The following is a 12,826-nucleotide window of genomic DNA, read 5'->3' as shown; positions in this document are numbered from 1 at the left end:
CACAAATATATACACACACATACACACGCATGCACAGACATGCACAGACACACACACACACACACACACACACACGTCATCTCCCACTCTGTCTCCACAGGTCTGGTTCTGAGCTCCATCACTCCTAACAATTATCTTTGGTGTTAGCTCACAGATCAGGCACCTTGGAGTCTGGGGCTGTTACAGACGAAGTACACGCTGGCTTCGAGATGTGTTTACAAGAACTGAGGGTAAAGTGTGTGTGTGTGTGTGTGTGTGTGTGTGTGTGTGTGTGTGTGTGTGTGTGTGTGGTGGTGTGTGTGTGGTGTGTGTGTGTGGTGTGGTGTGTGTGTGTGTGTGTGTGTGTGTGTGTGTGTGTGTGTGTGTGTGCGCGAGTGAGACAGAAAGTTCATGGGAAGTAAGAGCAGAAGGCTATAGCTTATAGTGTGCTACAGTCAGCAACACTTTAAAAGGACGGCTTGTAGTGCTCCTCCCGCTACCGGATCATGTTCAATGTGTCTACACACAAAGACACAAGATACACTACAAACATGCACGCACACACACACACACACACACACACATGCACATAGCCAGATGGACAGCAGTGCTAAGGCTTAGTTTAATGACAAAAGGACCCTCAATCTGGACACGGATTTATCACTCACTTTAAAGTCCATCTGCGAGAAGTTTGGACTGAAAACACAACTGCCTTCCTCGGCATGTGTTTGAGCAACTTAGCAACTCTCTGCAGACCACACTCACACACTTTCAAACACGAGCCCGGTCCCACCCACACCTCTGTAACAAATCTCAATGATAAATGTTTGAAGGCAGAGGGTGGTTGGGAGATATAAAAAAGGAGGACGACTTAGATTCCCAGCCCGGTGGCGATATGATAGAGGCATGTGACCCATAGGCTTTTATTTCCTGTTTTCTTTTAGTGGTGTCCAGGGGAATGGCAGCATGTGGGGGGGGGGGGGGTTGCTCAGAGGGGAAGCTTGGAGGCAGATAGACAAGAAGAGTGACAGCACGGAGATAGACTAGCTACCTATTTATAGCCCGGGCCATCTGCAGAGCTCCCTCTTGTCTTTGGTCATCCTGTTCACAAAGGCTTGGAGGCAGATTCCAGCAGCCCAGCGCCCAGCCGCTCCATTCACTATTCATTCCAGAGCCGGCAGCACCATATGGATCCGGCCCCACTGCTGGGCCCTGGCCGGCCTGTTTCTCCCTCTCTCTCTCCCTCTCTCTTCAGATTGACGTGGTAATGAAGCCTGGTTGGCTTGCAAAGCGCTCTCCTTTCTTGTTCCCCTCTTTCTCCCTGTGTCTTGCCCCCTTCTTCTCTCAAAGACGGCGGGCTTGTGCATGACCGGACACCCCCTCCTCCTGCTACCCTCCTGTTCTCTTCCTATTTACTCTCCCTCCTCCTCCTTCTCCTCTCCTTCTGTCTTTCTTTAGAAGCAGGCCCGACACTCCTCTCCTCCTTTTACCCACTCTCAGACATTCAAATGATCTCATTTCACTCCCTGACACCTGTGAAGAGCTAATGTGACCTTAAGTGGCCGACACTTGCTGTTTAAGATGTACATCTCCATCCCCATCAGCACTGACATCTATATATTGAAGCAGCAATCAGTCGAAGTGTCTTTTTTTTTGTTAATCATCAGTGTCACATGTCAGCTCAAAGATCGGATACTCCCAGACTACATCCTCTTTTTTTCAGCTCACATCCCCTTTCCAACTTGACCATCTCACTTGAATGAGGCCAAACTGGCAATAAAGCGGAAATGGAATCAGAGAAGGGGATTCAACACAAGGAGACTGTTAATGATGCTACAAAGCGAAGCCCCTTGGGGGAAGTGAGAGGACTGTGAAACTAAACCCAAACAGAGCTTCTGTCAGCCTCCCTGTGTCCCACTTGGTCCTTTAGTCAGTGGACTACAAAAATGCCATTTTAATTAGGCCCTGTTAAAGGACTCTTAACTAGTGCTGCGCAGTCCAAGTCTATCTGTCAAGGTGAAATAATAAAACTGAGTACAACTTTTAAACCCAGTAGACAATTAAAAGGTCATGTCTGGTAATTGTAATGAATATGTTTCTTATCAGCAACCAATAGAATGAAACTGACAAAATTTACAAATGATTGTATGAGCTTGAAGCGTATTCCTCTGTGCTACAGACCTGTTGTCCAAAGTCCCATTAATGGGGTAAATTGTTTCACTGGTTTACATTTTCCATCCTGGACATGACCAATGTTATCATTTCAAACAAAATTCAATATACAGTACATTGTCCTGCTGTCATTAAAAGTCAACCAAATCCCAACTATTAAAATCCCATCACAAATTCACGATCTGCTACTGTTTAAGTCACACTGCAGTGCCAGCTGATTTGTTTCACTTTTTTTCTCTGTTGTAGCAATGTTGCTCTATTTGAGCAATTACATTTCTGAGTAAAACGGTATTATAACTCATAATGAATGGCAAGAACTCCAATAATAAACCCAAGTTGCATACATGTATGTTTTATTTTGAGATAATTCACTCCTTATTCAACCGTTTCTTCTGCCCTCTTGCTACAGAAGCATGTCACAATACTAATGTTAACAAAGTGCGAGTCTATTTAGTCCATAAGACTGCTTATAAATCATAATGGGAACTGTAACTCTGAAAGACAAAACTTGGCTTTTGTTGAAATCCCACGTCCCCGAACAGAATGATGCCTGCATATTTATCAAACTCTGCCAGCTCCCAGAGTTTTACCTGCTAATTGCAGAGGGAGAGAAAAAATAACTGCGGCTGTGTGTATTTCTTGCGGTTATATTTTTAGAAGATAGAGAACGTTTAGAGTAGATTGGTAGTGGTAGGTATAATTTCTCAGTTGTAGTGCGGAATTCACCTTGGGATCTGTGGAGCCCGAGGCCTAGGCCAGCCTAGTTAACCATGCATGCTGTGCTGGGCCTAACCTAATTAGGTGCCATCCCAATGTCAACACTGCTGCGTTCAGCGCTGATAAAAGACAAGCCTTTTCCTCTTCTACTCACACTGTGAGAGGACTCCAAAGAGCCGGGTTGGAAAAACCCAACCATCTGCAAACTCTGTGTGTGTGTGTGAGAGACGCATGCTTGCTGTCATTTCGCTTTCAAGTTTCAAACGTTTGCAGTAAAATGAAAACATTTTAATAGTAGCGTCTTCAGATTCCGTGACCAACTTTATTCTAAAAGCAAACTGGCGTAGATGATTGAACATTTAAATCCGATTTATAGCTGCTACTGTGGAAAGACACCATCATACCTAACATAATCACCTCCATCATACTCTCAGTATCTAATGTACTTCATACGTATACATACATCAACATACAGCTGTGTCTCTTTCAGTGTTGATTTCATGCCATGTGTATTTCGTGAATCCACTCCCACTTCAAGTCTGTGTGCGCTCTAATTTCATACCAATGGGTTTCATTATTTTTATTTTACCTCGCATCCTCGGCATCATTAAAGCAAACAAACATTTTGCACAGAAATTCCAATTAGGGCCGATCAAATATGGCTCCTCGAGCACGGCGGCACCCGCGTACACACACACTCAGTGTGCCTTTTTAATGTGTCGTCAAACCATCCACTAATTCCATTTATACGGATAAAACACTCTCACAAATAGATTACCTGCTACACAAGATCCCCTCTTTCAGTGTGAAATTGTGGCACAGAGCCACATCCTCCCACTGCTTCATAGTCCATTAAAATACAGATGAGAGTGTTTTACAGCCTGGGCCAACAGCAACGCCTCCCAGCTAATCCACCAACAAACACAAACATCAGATGAATTATCTGTAATGGAGAGGACTCTGTTCTGGCACCGCTGACGGAGAAATGAAACAAAACATGAGTTTATTTTGGTAAATATTTGGATTTCATTTTTGATTCTGCTTTTCATGTACTTAATTAGCTGGCAAATATAGATCTGCATAGAAATCCTTGCTTTTTCCTCAGGATGGTGTTGGTTTCTTTAGGTTTGCTTCCAGGACTTCTTTTCAACACTGCTTCATGCGTAAAATAGATATGAGAGAAAAAGTTGATTTGCTTTCAGCATTTGAAGAGTTTGTCATCTTTGGCTTCTAAAAATGCACTTCAAGAAAAGAAATCCGTTCTCTGAATCCTCCATCAATCCATCTATCCGTGGCCAGAAGCACACTTGACAGTTTCACTGGCTCTGGAGCCAAGCAAACAATGCTGCTCTGACAAGCGAATCTCTCCCGTGTCGGAATCTCATCTACTTAAAGCACTATTTATTCAGCACACATCCTTTTAACGCTGAATCTTGGCAACGCTGCATGAAATCCAGCACCTTAATTCCATTAGCTTGTTACTCCAATAAGTCCCAATAATCTAAAGCTAACTGCAACACATACACCCTGGAAATACACGAGCCATAGCTGCTCCCTCTGGAGCATTTTTAATAACACTAACAGCCTTTAAAGGTTGATTCATTCTGCTGATATCAGAGTAAATGGCCACATTAACCTGTGTTGGCTGGGACTAACTGTGGTGGAGCTTGTATAGCATAGGGAAGTAAAGACTGCTGGCAATATGAAACACAGCAGGTTTTGAGGATTTAATATAATTACATCACAAAGATTTAAAGATGCCACAGCTAAAGAAAGTTGTTATTCAAATGCTTTTCTTCCATCCCGCTGCTGCTTAGTTTCCCACCATCCTGAATGAACCGCCTTATGCTTGATCATAGTCCGCACACAGGGCTGAAGCTATTGTTGATAAGAGACTGAAGCTTCTCTTCAAATGGGGCTTAGCAAGTGGCGCTCAAAGACTCTGCTCTTCATTTCAAAAGTGACTCAGCTTTTGTTAGTCAAAGTGTGGAGAGGGTCCTTTAAGACCCAGATGCCCTTGGTGGGAAAAGAACAGATACAACTGGTAAAAGAGAGAGAGAGGCAGAAAATAAATTGAGACAAAAAGACGGAGAAAAAGTGGACTGCCAGAGACCGATAATCTGGGAGGAAAGAGAAAGAGAAAGTAATAGGGATATTAAGAGCATGCCAAAGGAGAAAGGCATGAGAAAGTCTGTGCTGGAAGGTCTGATCCTACGTGAGCCGATGAGATGGGTGGTGGGTGAGGAGGGGTGAGAGATAAGAGCCAAAGAGGATTAGGGCCGTGAGAACCTTTGTTGTTGTGATCAGTTAAAAGCACTGCCTCTCCACCTGACCACTTCAACATGCTTACAGCAGCAAATCTGCATGTGAGAGTCGACAAGACACCTTCAGAAGCTCCTGGAAACAGAAAGGCTCATGCAAGGCCACGTCTGAAGCACCCGGGACACCTTTTTGACCACTGTTTCTTTAATAGTTTCACTAAAGTGCTAAATTAAATTGTCACGTTCCAGTGTGAATGGAGAAAACAGCACCTGGTTGTTTCTGGGATCATTCTCTATTCGCCGTATAACTCACTATAGCATGAATTTATAGAGGACTAACTAGTGGAGTTGAATTGTCATACTTCATAAAAAAGTACATCAAAATCCCATCAGACATTGCTCAAACAGAGAACAGATCCAAATAAGACAATACAACAAAGGTCTCAAGTATTGTCCGAAATGTATTTTCATTTTCCAATTGACTCACCAGCCTAAAAGGTCTCCTATTAGCGCCATAGCTAACACTGAGGTCAGTGAGCTAATATCTTCTGTATTTTCCAGTAATATGTTTCAGCTAAAAACAGCTGCCTGCTGTCAATGAAAATGACGGTGAGAGTAAAGCAGATAAGACACAGGTTGTAAAAACAATAAGTTACAAGACGCCAAAACCCTGTTTAAAAGCTGAGAGAAACTGTAGGGTAAGGAGATAATTGTCAGGGGTGTCATTAAGAGTGAATTTATTTTTAGAAATAGTCATTTGATTCATTGTTAATGTGAAAATCCGGGATTTAAATTTGACTCTACTTTAAGGTATTATAAATAAAGGAAACAGTATTTTTGCCACTAGAATTGTAATCCTGGCAGCGAACATTCAACTAAATGAAACAACCATATTGAAAGAACAGAAATATTTTTGTTTTATTGGTTCATATTTCCTGGGAGGTTTCCTGGAAAGAGCTTGGAAATCTGGTAGTAATTACAAGGAGAATAGAGACAAACTTCTGAGACAGCTGTTTGAATTTTTTGTTCAATTGTTTTAATTTAAACTTATACATTTCATTATGTTTCTGACAAACATCTTAAATAAAATAAACCTCGGGGACATGCTGGTGTTGAAGATAGACACGTATGTTCTCAGTAGAATTCTGGCTACAGCACTGCCCTCTGTTAATCTATAGAATAGCCTATGTGATAATGGCACAGTTAGTGAATGAGTTTAAACAGCCACAGTTGAAAATCAGGACTGGCTGGTGCACTACATTTTTCACACTCGCTCTGTAAACAATAAATAATGCTTCTAAGACGGTGGAACTCATCTTGGCAGTGACGGTGTTAAGCTGCTGGCTTAGAATATAATAGATTTAAGTGTTTTCTATTGTTTTTGCGTTTCTGTGTGGATAGAAGATTTCTGCAAAAGGATCTCAGAGCGCCTTTAGGATTTCAACACCGTCTTAATTTAGTTCATGAATTTCTTTAGTATGTGTAGCCTAAAACCCACAAAGCTGTTTTTATCTTGTTCAAAAATCTCTTTAGAAGTTATGAATGTGTGCAAGGCCTTTCGAGCACCCATCTTACACCTGAATACTATTTGTTATGGCAGCACCTAGCAGCTCCTAGCCTACTTGTGAAGCCTTTCTCCAAACACCAGACACATCATTTACCTTAGTGGAAACAACACAAGCATGGGTGGTCAGCGATGGCATATAGGACGGAGCAATGAATCAGACATGACTGGCCTTCTCTGTTTTCACACAAAGGACTGTGTTTCCTACATTAACTCTCTCTTCCCTCTGTGCTGTATAAATAGATAAAGATTGAGTAAGAGCGAGATGACTGTGGTCAGAGGGTTTAGTGTTATAAGGAAGTTGGCTCTGCTGCAGTAAAGAGATACAGCAGAAGGAAACAGAGTTCTGCTGAGGTGGAAAGCTCGACTGAAAGTTGTCCTCTTATGTTCCTGCTAGATTCTGAGTGCACTCAGAGAGAGGGAGAGGGTCACCTGGATCACGACCCAAACTCTGTCTTAGTTAAGGCCCTGGGGCTGATTGCACCAGCTCTTCCTGAAATCAAAACTTAGCTTAGTAATGACGCAAATGCTTAGTAAGAGAATATTTAGGCCTCACTAAAATGAAATGGGTGCTGTTTCTGGCTAATGTTACTGCGCTAACTGACAGAGTTAGCTTGATAACATGTAACCAGTTCAAAGTTAGGCAGACAAAAGTGAAATTCTAAATGGTTGACACTCTTAACCTCACAATGATGTACACCAACTACATACTTAAAAGTATATATTATGATATAATTAGCCTGCTCCAAATCATTTTAGCCTTAATAACCTTTTAGCGTTGGCTATGTTAGCAACAAAGGATATTTGTGAAAAACACATTTCTCCATATATGATGATGTATACAACTAGATTGTTGAATGCCTAACTGAACCAAACATGACCTAAATATGTAATTTTGCCTCCTAAAACTAACTTGGATATCATGCTACAACTTGTGATTCTACCATATAAGATGCCGCCTCATCAGCGGCTATATTCACAAAGCGGTACAGCCATCAGAAGCTATAAGGAGTTCAGTATCTTGCTCATGGACACTTTGACATGTACACTGCAGTGGCTGGGGATCAAACTACTAAAAGTGGACCTTTTGACACACGCTGTCTTTAAGGACCAGACAAAACCATGTCACCACAGAATCCAAGAAGTCTCAGGCCAAGATGGTATCAGAAGCTAGTTTCAGGTCTCAAATATATTTTCAATTCCCCCTGGAATAGAGGAACCTGACCGCCTGCACACTGGGATTGAAACAACACCAGCATCATCAATTTACTCAGAAAATCTTGTGTTAAAGATGACAAGCAAAGGCATGATGAAATTACAATATTTTGTTCCTACACCTGTCACATCAATGCAGTAACTGACTCAGTGGTCATTAACGGAAAACACTAATATTGAAAAACTCTGTTCTCCTTGCTGCATCCGAAATCTGATTTCAACAATCATATTCTGACAGTGCGTGCGAATAAACCACACTGTCATACTCCCTGTGTGAAAGTCGAGATATGCAGATATCTGATTACTGGGGTACAGACTGCTAGCTGCAGTGACAGCTGTGCCACCGTGATAGGTGGGCGACACAGCAATGTTAGCGTGTGATTGTATGCCAACGGGCAATATTGCCCAAAAGTTTAACTGCAGCCAACTTTTCCACACTGCCAACTGGTTGGTGGTTGTCACGCTGGCCAAAAGATCTCAGTGGTTAAACTCTGACGGAAATAAGTAGAATTTTAACAACTTCGGATAGTTGCTTGAGTCGTCTACACTTTAGTAGGAGGTTAAGGCATTATATGTATTTCTATGGTTCAGCTGTCCACCACCATCCTCTACCTACTGCCTCCTCTCCTGCAGCCAGCTGTGTGTTGTGGAGGAGCTGTGTGTGTGTGTGTGTGTGTGTGTGTGTGTGTGTGTGTGTGTGTGTGTGTGTGTGTGTGTGTGTGTGTGTGTGTGTGTGTGTGTGTGTGTGTGTGTGTGTGTGTGTGTGTGTGTGTGTGTGTGTGTGTGGCAGAGGAGGGCCGGCCTCCAGGGAGGCTTGGAGTGGCCACTCCACGACCAGCCTGGAAGGCACTCGGGCAGCCATGGTGCCTTTGTCTCCCAGTCCAATCTGGCCATCTCATCTCTCCCATCCATCCATCTATCGCAGAGCTTCCTGCCTGCCTGTGAGCCTGCTGCAGCCTCTCACGTTACAATGGAGCCAGGCCTCAATGGCTGTTGCTCAGAGAGCAGAAAGAGTCCCATCTGGAGCAGGAGAGGCTAAAGAGAGGCGGGAGGTGGACAGGGAGGAAGACAGCGACACACCAGATGTATTTGAGTCAAGGCCAGAGTCCGATTGAATCAGAGCTACTTCATAACTTGATTAAAAATGTTTCATTTTCATAAAGTGTACATTTCAAACAGTTTTTTGATTTAATGATCATAAAATGTGTCCAAAAACATTCCTGCAGAGAACCATCTGATCTTGATTATTTCACACTAATAAAGTTCTGAATGTTGACCGACTGCTAAACTCAGTCTGTCAGACTTTTCTGTGACCCAGTAGAACTGAAATGTAATAAAATAAGACTATCAACAACAAAAAAGAATCAGCAACCATTTAGATTTTCTTTTCCCATGTTTAAGATTTGCCACAAATGAGCAACACATTTGATTGTTTAATATTGAATTTTGTAACATTGGTTTGAAAAACATGAAAACTGAAGGGGCTATCTTGGGCTCTGAAAAATTACAAGAAGCCAATTTTCTTCTTTTATTTGTGTTTTTTTCTTTTTATGACATTGTTTAAGAACAATAAGCTTGCCTGGTTAATCAAAACTGATGACTTATTCATTAATTCAGCTGCATTCACTCACATCACAGTTCTCCCCCTTTTTTTTTAATTTACTCCTGGTGACAGGGTTCCAGTGTTTGGGGGTGTTAGGACAGCAGACCCCGCCCCGCAGGGTCGACGCTGCTACAAGAGTCCCTGCGCCACTCTTTGATGTGTACACTCCTCCACGCGACAGGCGCGTGGCGCAGCCCGGCGAGGAAGAGTAGAGCGCGAGACTTTTTCGTACTTTGGGACGGTGGAGAATAAACACATAATTGCAGTACTCGGCTGTTGTTACTTCGAAGGACACGGACTGTAAAGCAAGCGGAATTCAGAGAATAGAGTGTGTACGCGGTTTGTACGTATAGGCTCTAGAAATATAAAGTGTAAATCAAGGCAGTGAGTTGCACATTTGGCAAAAGAAACCCGGTTTAAACGTATATTATGACTGCTTATTTTGCTCATCCGTTCATTCAATGCGGTTAATTTCATTTTTTTGTTGCATGGTTCTTAGTTGTTTGGTACAGAAAATGACATTTTGAGTAGCTTTAGGAAGTCTTGTTCGAAAATCCTCCACTGTGTTAGGAATTAACTTCATGACAGAATGTTAGTAGCTTGTTTTATGTCATAGAAATAATGTTCGCTTAAGGGTGAACACTGGTACATGATTTAAAATGAGCCTAATATTTGCTGGGAGAGTGAAGTGCAGCTGCAGGGCGGAGGATCAACAAGTTGACCGGGCGCAGACAGAGCGACGCCGGGCTGCAGGGCGCTCTGAGCCGGTTGGCAGCTCCGCTTTGTTGTCTAAATCTTATCTCCTGAACCCAAACTAATAGGTTGGTGACCGGGAAGAGAAAGGGGGATGTGGAGGCTGGTTTTTTATTTCGCTGCGTCTGAGGAATGCCTTTGAGACTCAGGGGGCAAAATATACTTTAGGGAAACTTCACAAATGACTTTCCTTGTGCGTGGGCTGCTACATGGGAAAAGATGGGCTGTTTGGCAACACACCTATCCCCTGAAGTTAGTGAGCCATACTGAATTCATACATTAATTCCACTAGGCCATTCATGAACTCTGACAACCTTATAGGGTCAAATGTAGCTGAAACATCTGGAAACAATGGAGGATTTCAGTCCTCCCTAAATAAACAAGCTGTGTGAAAACTACAGTACAGCTCCACAAGCTCAATGTTCCTTAAGCCAAACTCAAGTCAACACTTTTTCACATGTTCAACCATTTATAAAACTTTTATCTTAACCTATTAATGAATACAATATATCCTCCACGTTCTCAGTTGAAGTTTGATAAAGACTCAAACCATTATGATTGATTAAAGATGGATGGATTGAGATAGTTTAGCTTCAGAACAAAGGAAGATGCCATTAATTTGTACAATAATGTAAAGATTGGGGTACTAAATTAATACAAGTAATTAATTGGTGGCTTTCAGGTGGGGGTATTTAAAGTTACACAAGTAGAAATAGGAATACTGCAAACATAATAAAAATAAAGCTCCAAACGAACATACTCAGATAAAGCACTTCAAATCATACTTAGGTAGGCCTACAACTTGAGCAAATGTAACATTCCACCACTGGAATGATTGGATTCCTATGCATGAAGGTGTATGGCATTTTACTGTCAAATGTGATGTGGACCTCATTTTAGCGAGGTCCAAGGTGTTTAAACAGAATATATTTTATGAGATCATCAGATTTTATGAATATGTGAATTTATTGGAAGCCAAAGCTACACGGAATAGGCCTATTATGGGGTGAAAAAGTAGCTTAGATGTCCCTCTGAATTGTGAGAAATATGAAATGGCAATTCTCAGTAGGCTATCAAATGTGTTCAGTATACTTGAGGAACTGAAGCCGGCCACCAGAGGAAACCTGCAGGGTCCCACTTCCCGTCCCAGAACCTCCCGGGTTCGGCCCCGGGTCGATCAGCTGAGAACCACCTCTGATTGACAACCCCGAAACCCCGTCTCCATGGAAACCGCCTCAGCGGCGCCGGGAGGGCTGGCTCGAGGGCTGCTGTGAATGGGGTGACGTCACGGCGCCGGCGCCAGAGAGTCTGCTCCAAAGACAGAGCGAGAGAGAGAGGGGAGACAGGGAGGAAAAGGGGGAAGAGTGAAGAGGAGAGGCAGGGGTGAGGCTGCTGCTGGAGGTGGAGGTTCGCTCGGCTTTGCACCGACGTGCTCTTACGCCAATCCATCACCTTTCCTGTCAGGCATCAGTCAGGGGCGTCATGCGAAATGTACACAGCTGTGGGAGCGAAAGGAAGACGGGGAGAAAATGGAAAAATCCTATTGCACCAGATGTGGACACAGACTGCAGCAGCTCCAGATTATATTAGAAATGCATAAAAAACAGGATCGCCCGACAGCTGAAGGAGAACATGTCCGTGCCTGGTGAATAGAACCGCGCGTAAAAACAATGACACAGATGGTGTTTTGCTGGATTCTGTAAAATACGGCAAAACATTACACTGACATTTTATGCGATTATAGGACGCAAACCCATCATTATATAGATTAATGTCGGTGAGAGCAACTTTATTTTTCTTCACCATCTCTGCTCACAATAATCCAGGGAAGAACAGCTTGCCTGTGCTTTTTATAAAGAGCCTACTGCTTCTGCAGACTGTGCACTCCTGTGTCTCCTTTTGTCCATTAGGATCACTTCGGCTTTTAGGATTTCCCTGTTTAGATCTTCAGATAAAATGTCCTTCAAAGATAAAGTAAAATAAATCAAAATGTATCACATTTTACTGATTGGTTGTCTTTTATTTTCCGAGTTTTATAAGTTGCACTGTGTTCCCCTCTTTGAAGATACATTGATTTTGTTTTCATCGAGGAAATGTAACATCACAAGAGTCCACAATTGCCCCCGGGGGTAATTAGTTAGTGCAGCATCAAACAGGCCCCCATCTCCAGCTGAAGAATGAAGCGTGTAATTCCTACAAACAAATGGCTCATTCAGAAAACATTAAAGTGTCAATAGTAGTTAATCAGCTCTTCACGTGCTCAGATAGGAAAGCCACATTTATCGGTCGTGACTAAATGAACTTTGACACACAACATACTCAGGTGACAATTAAGACTGGAGTGCACGGGACCAGAACTGATGCATTTAGTTACGCACAGCCATACTTTAAACACATTTAGGTTATGGCTGCGTTTGGTAAAGCTCCACATCCCTTACTGACATTTGCCACACACAAACCCCTGAAAAACTATATAGGAGTAATAATTGTTGGCTGTATTTGTTATGAGGCGCAATTATGAACAGCATTGCATTAAAGCTGATGTCCTGATCGTTGTATTTT

The sequence above is a fragment of the Gymnodraco acuticeps genome, unplaced genomic scaffold (assembly GCF_902827175.1).
Source record: "Gymnodraco acuticeps unplaced genomic scaffold, fGymAcu1.1, whole genome shotgun sequence".
Taxonomy (NCBI): Eukaryota; Metazoa; Chordata; class Actinopteri; order Perciformes; family Bathydraconidae; genus Gymnodraco; species Gymnodraco acuticeps.
The sequence above is the reverse complement of the archived record's forward strand: the minus strand, read 5'-3'. Positions refer to the sequence as shown.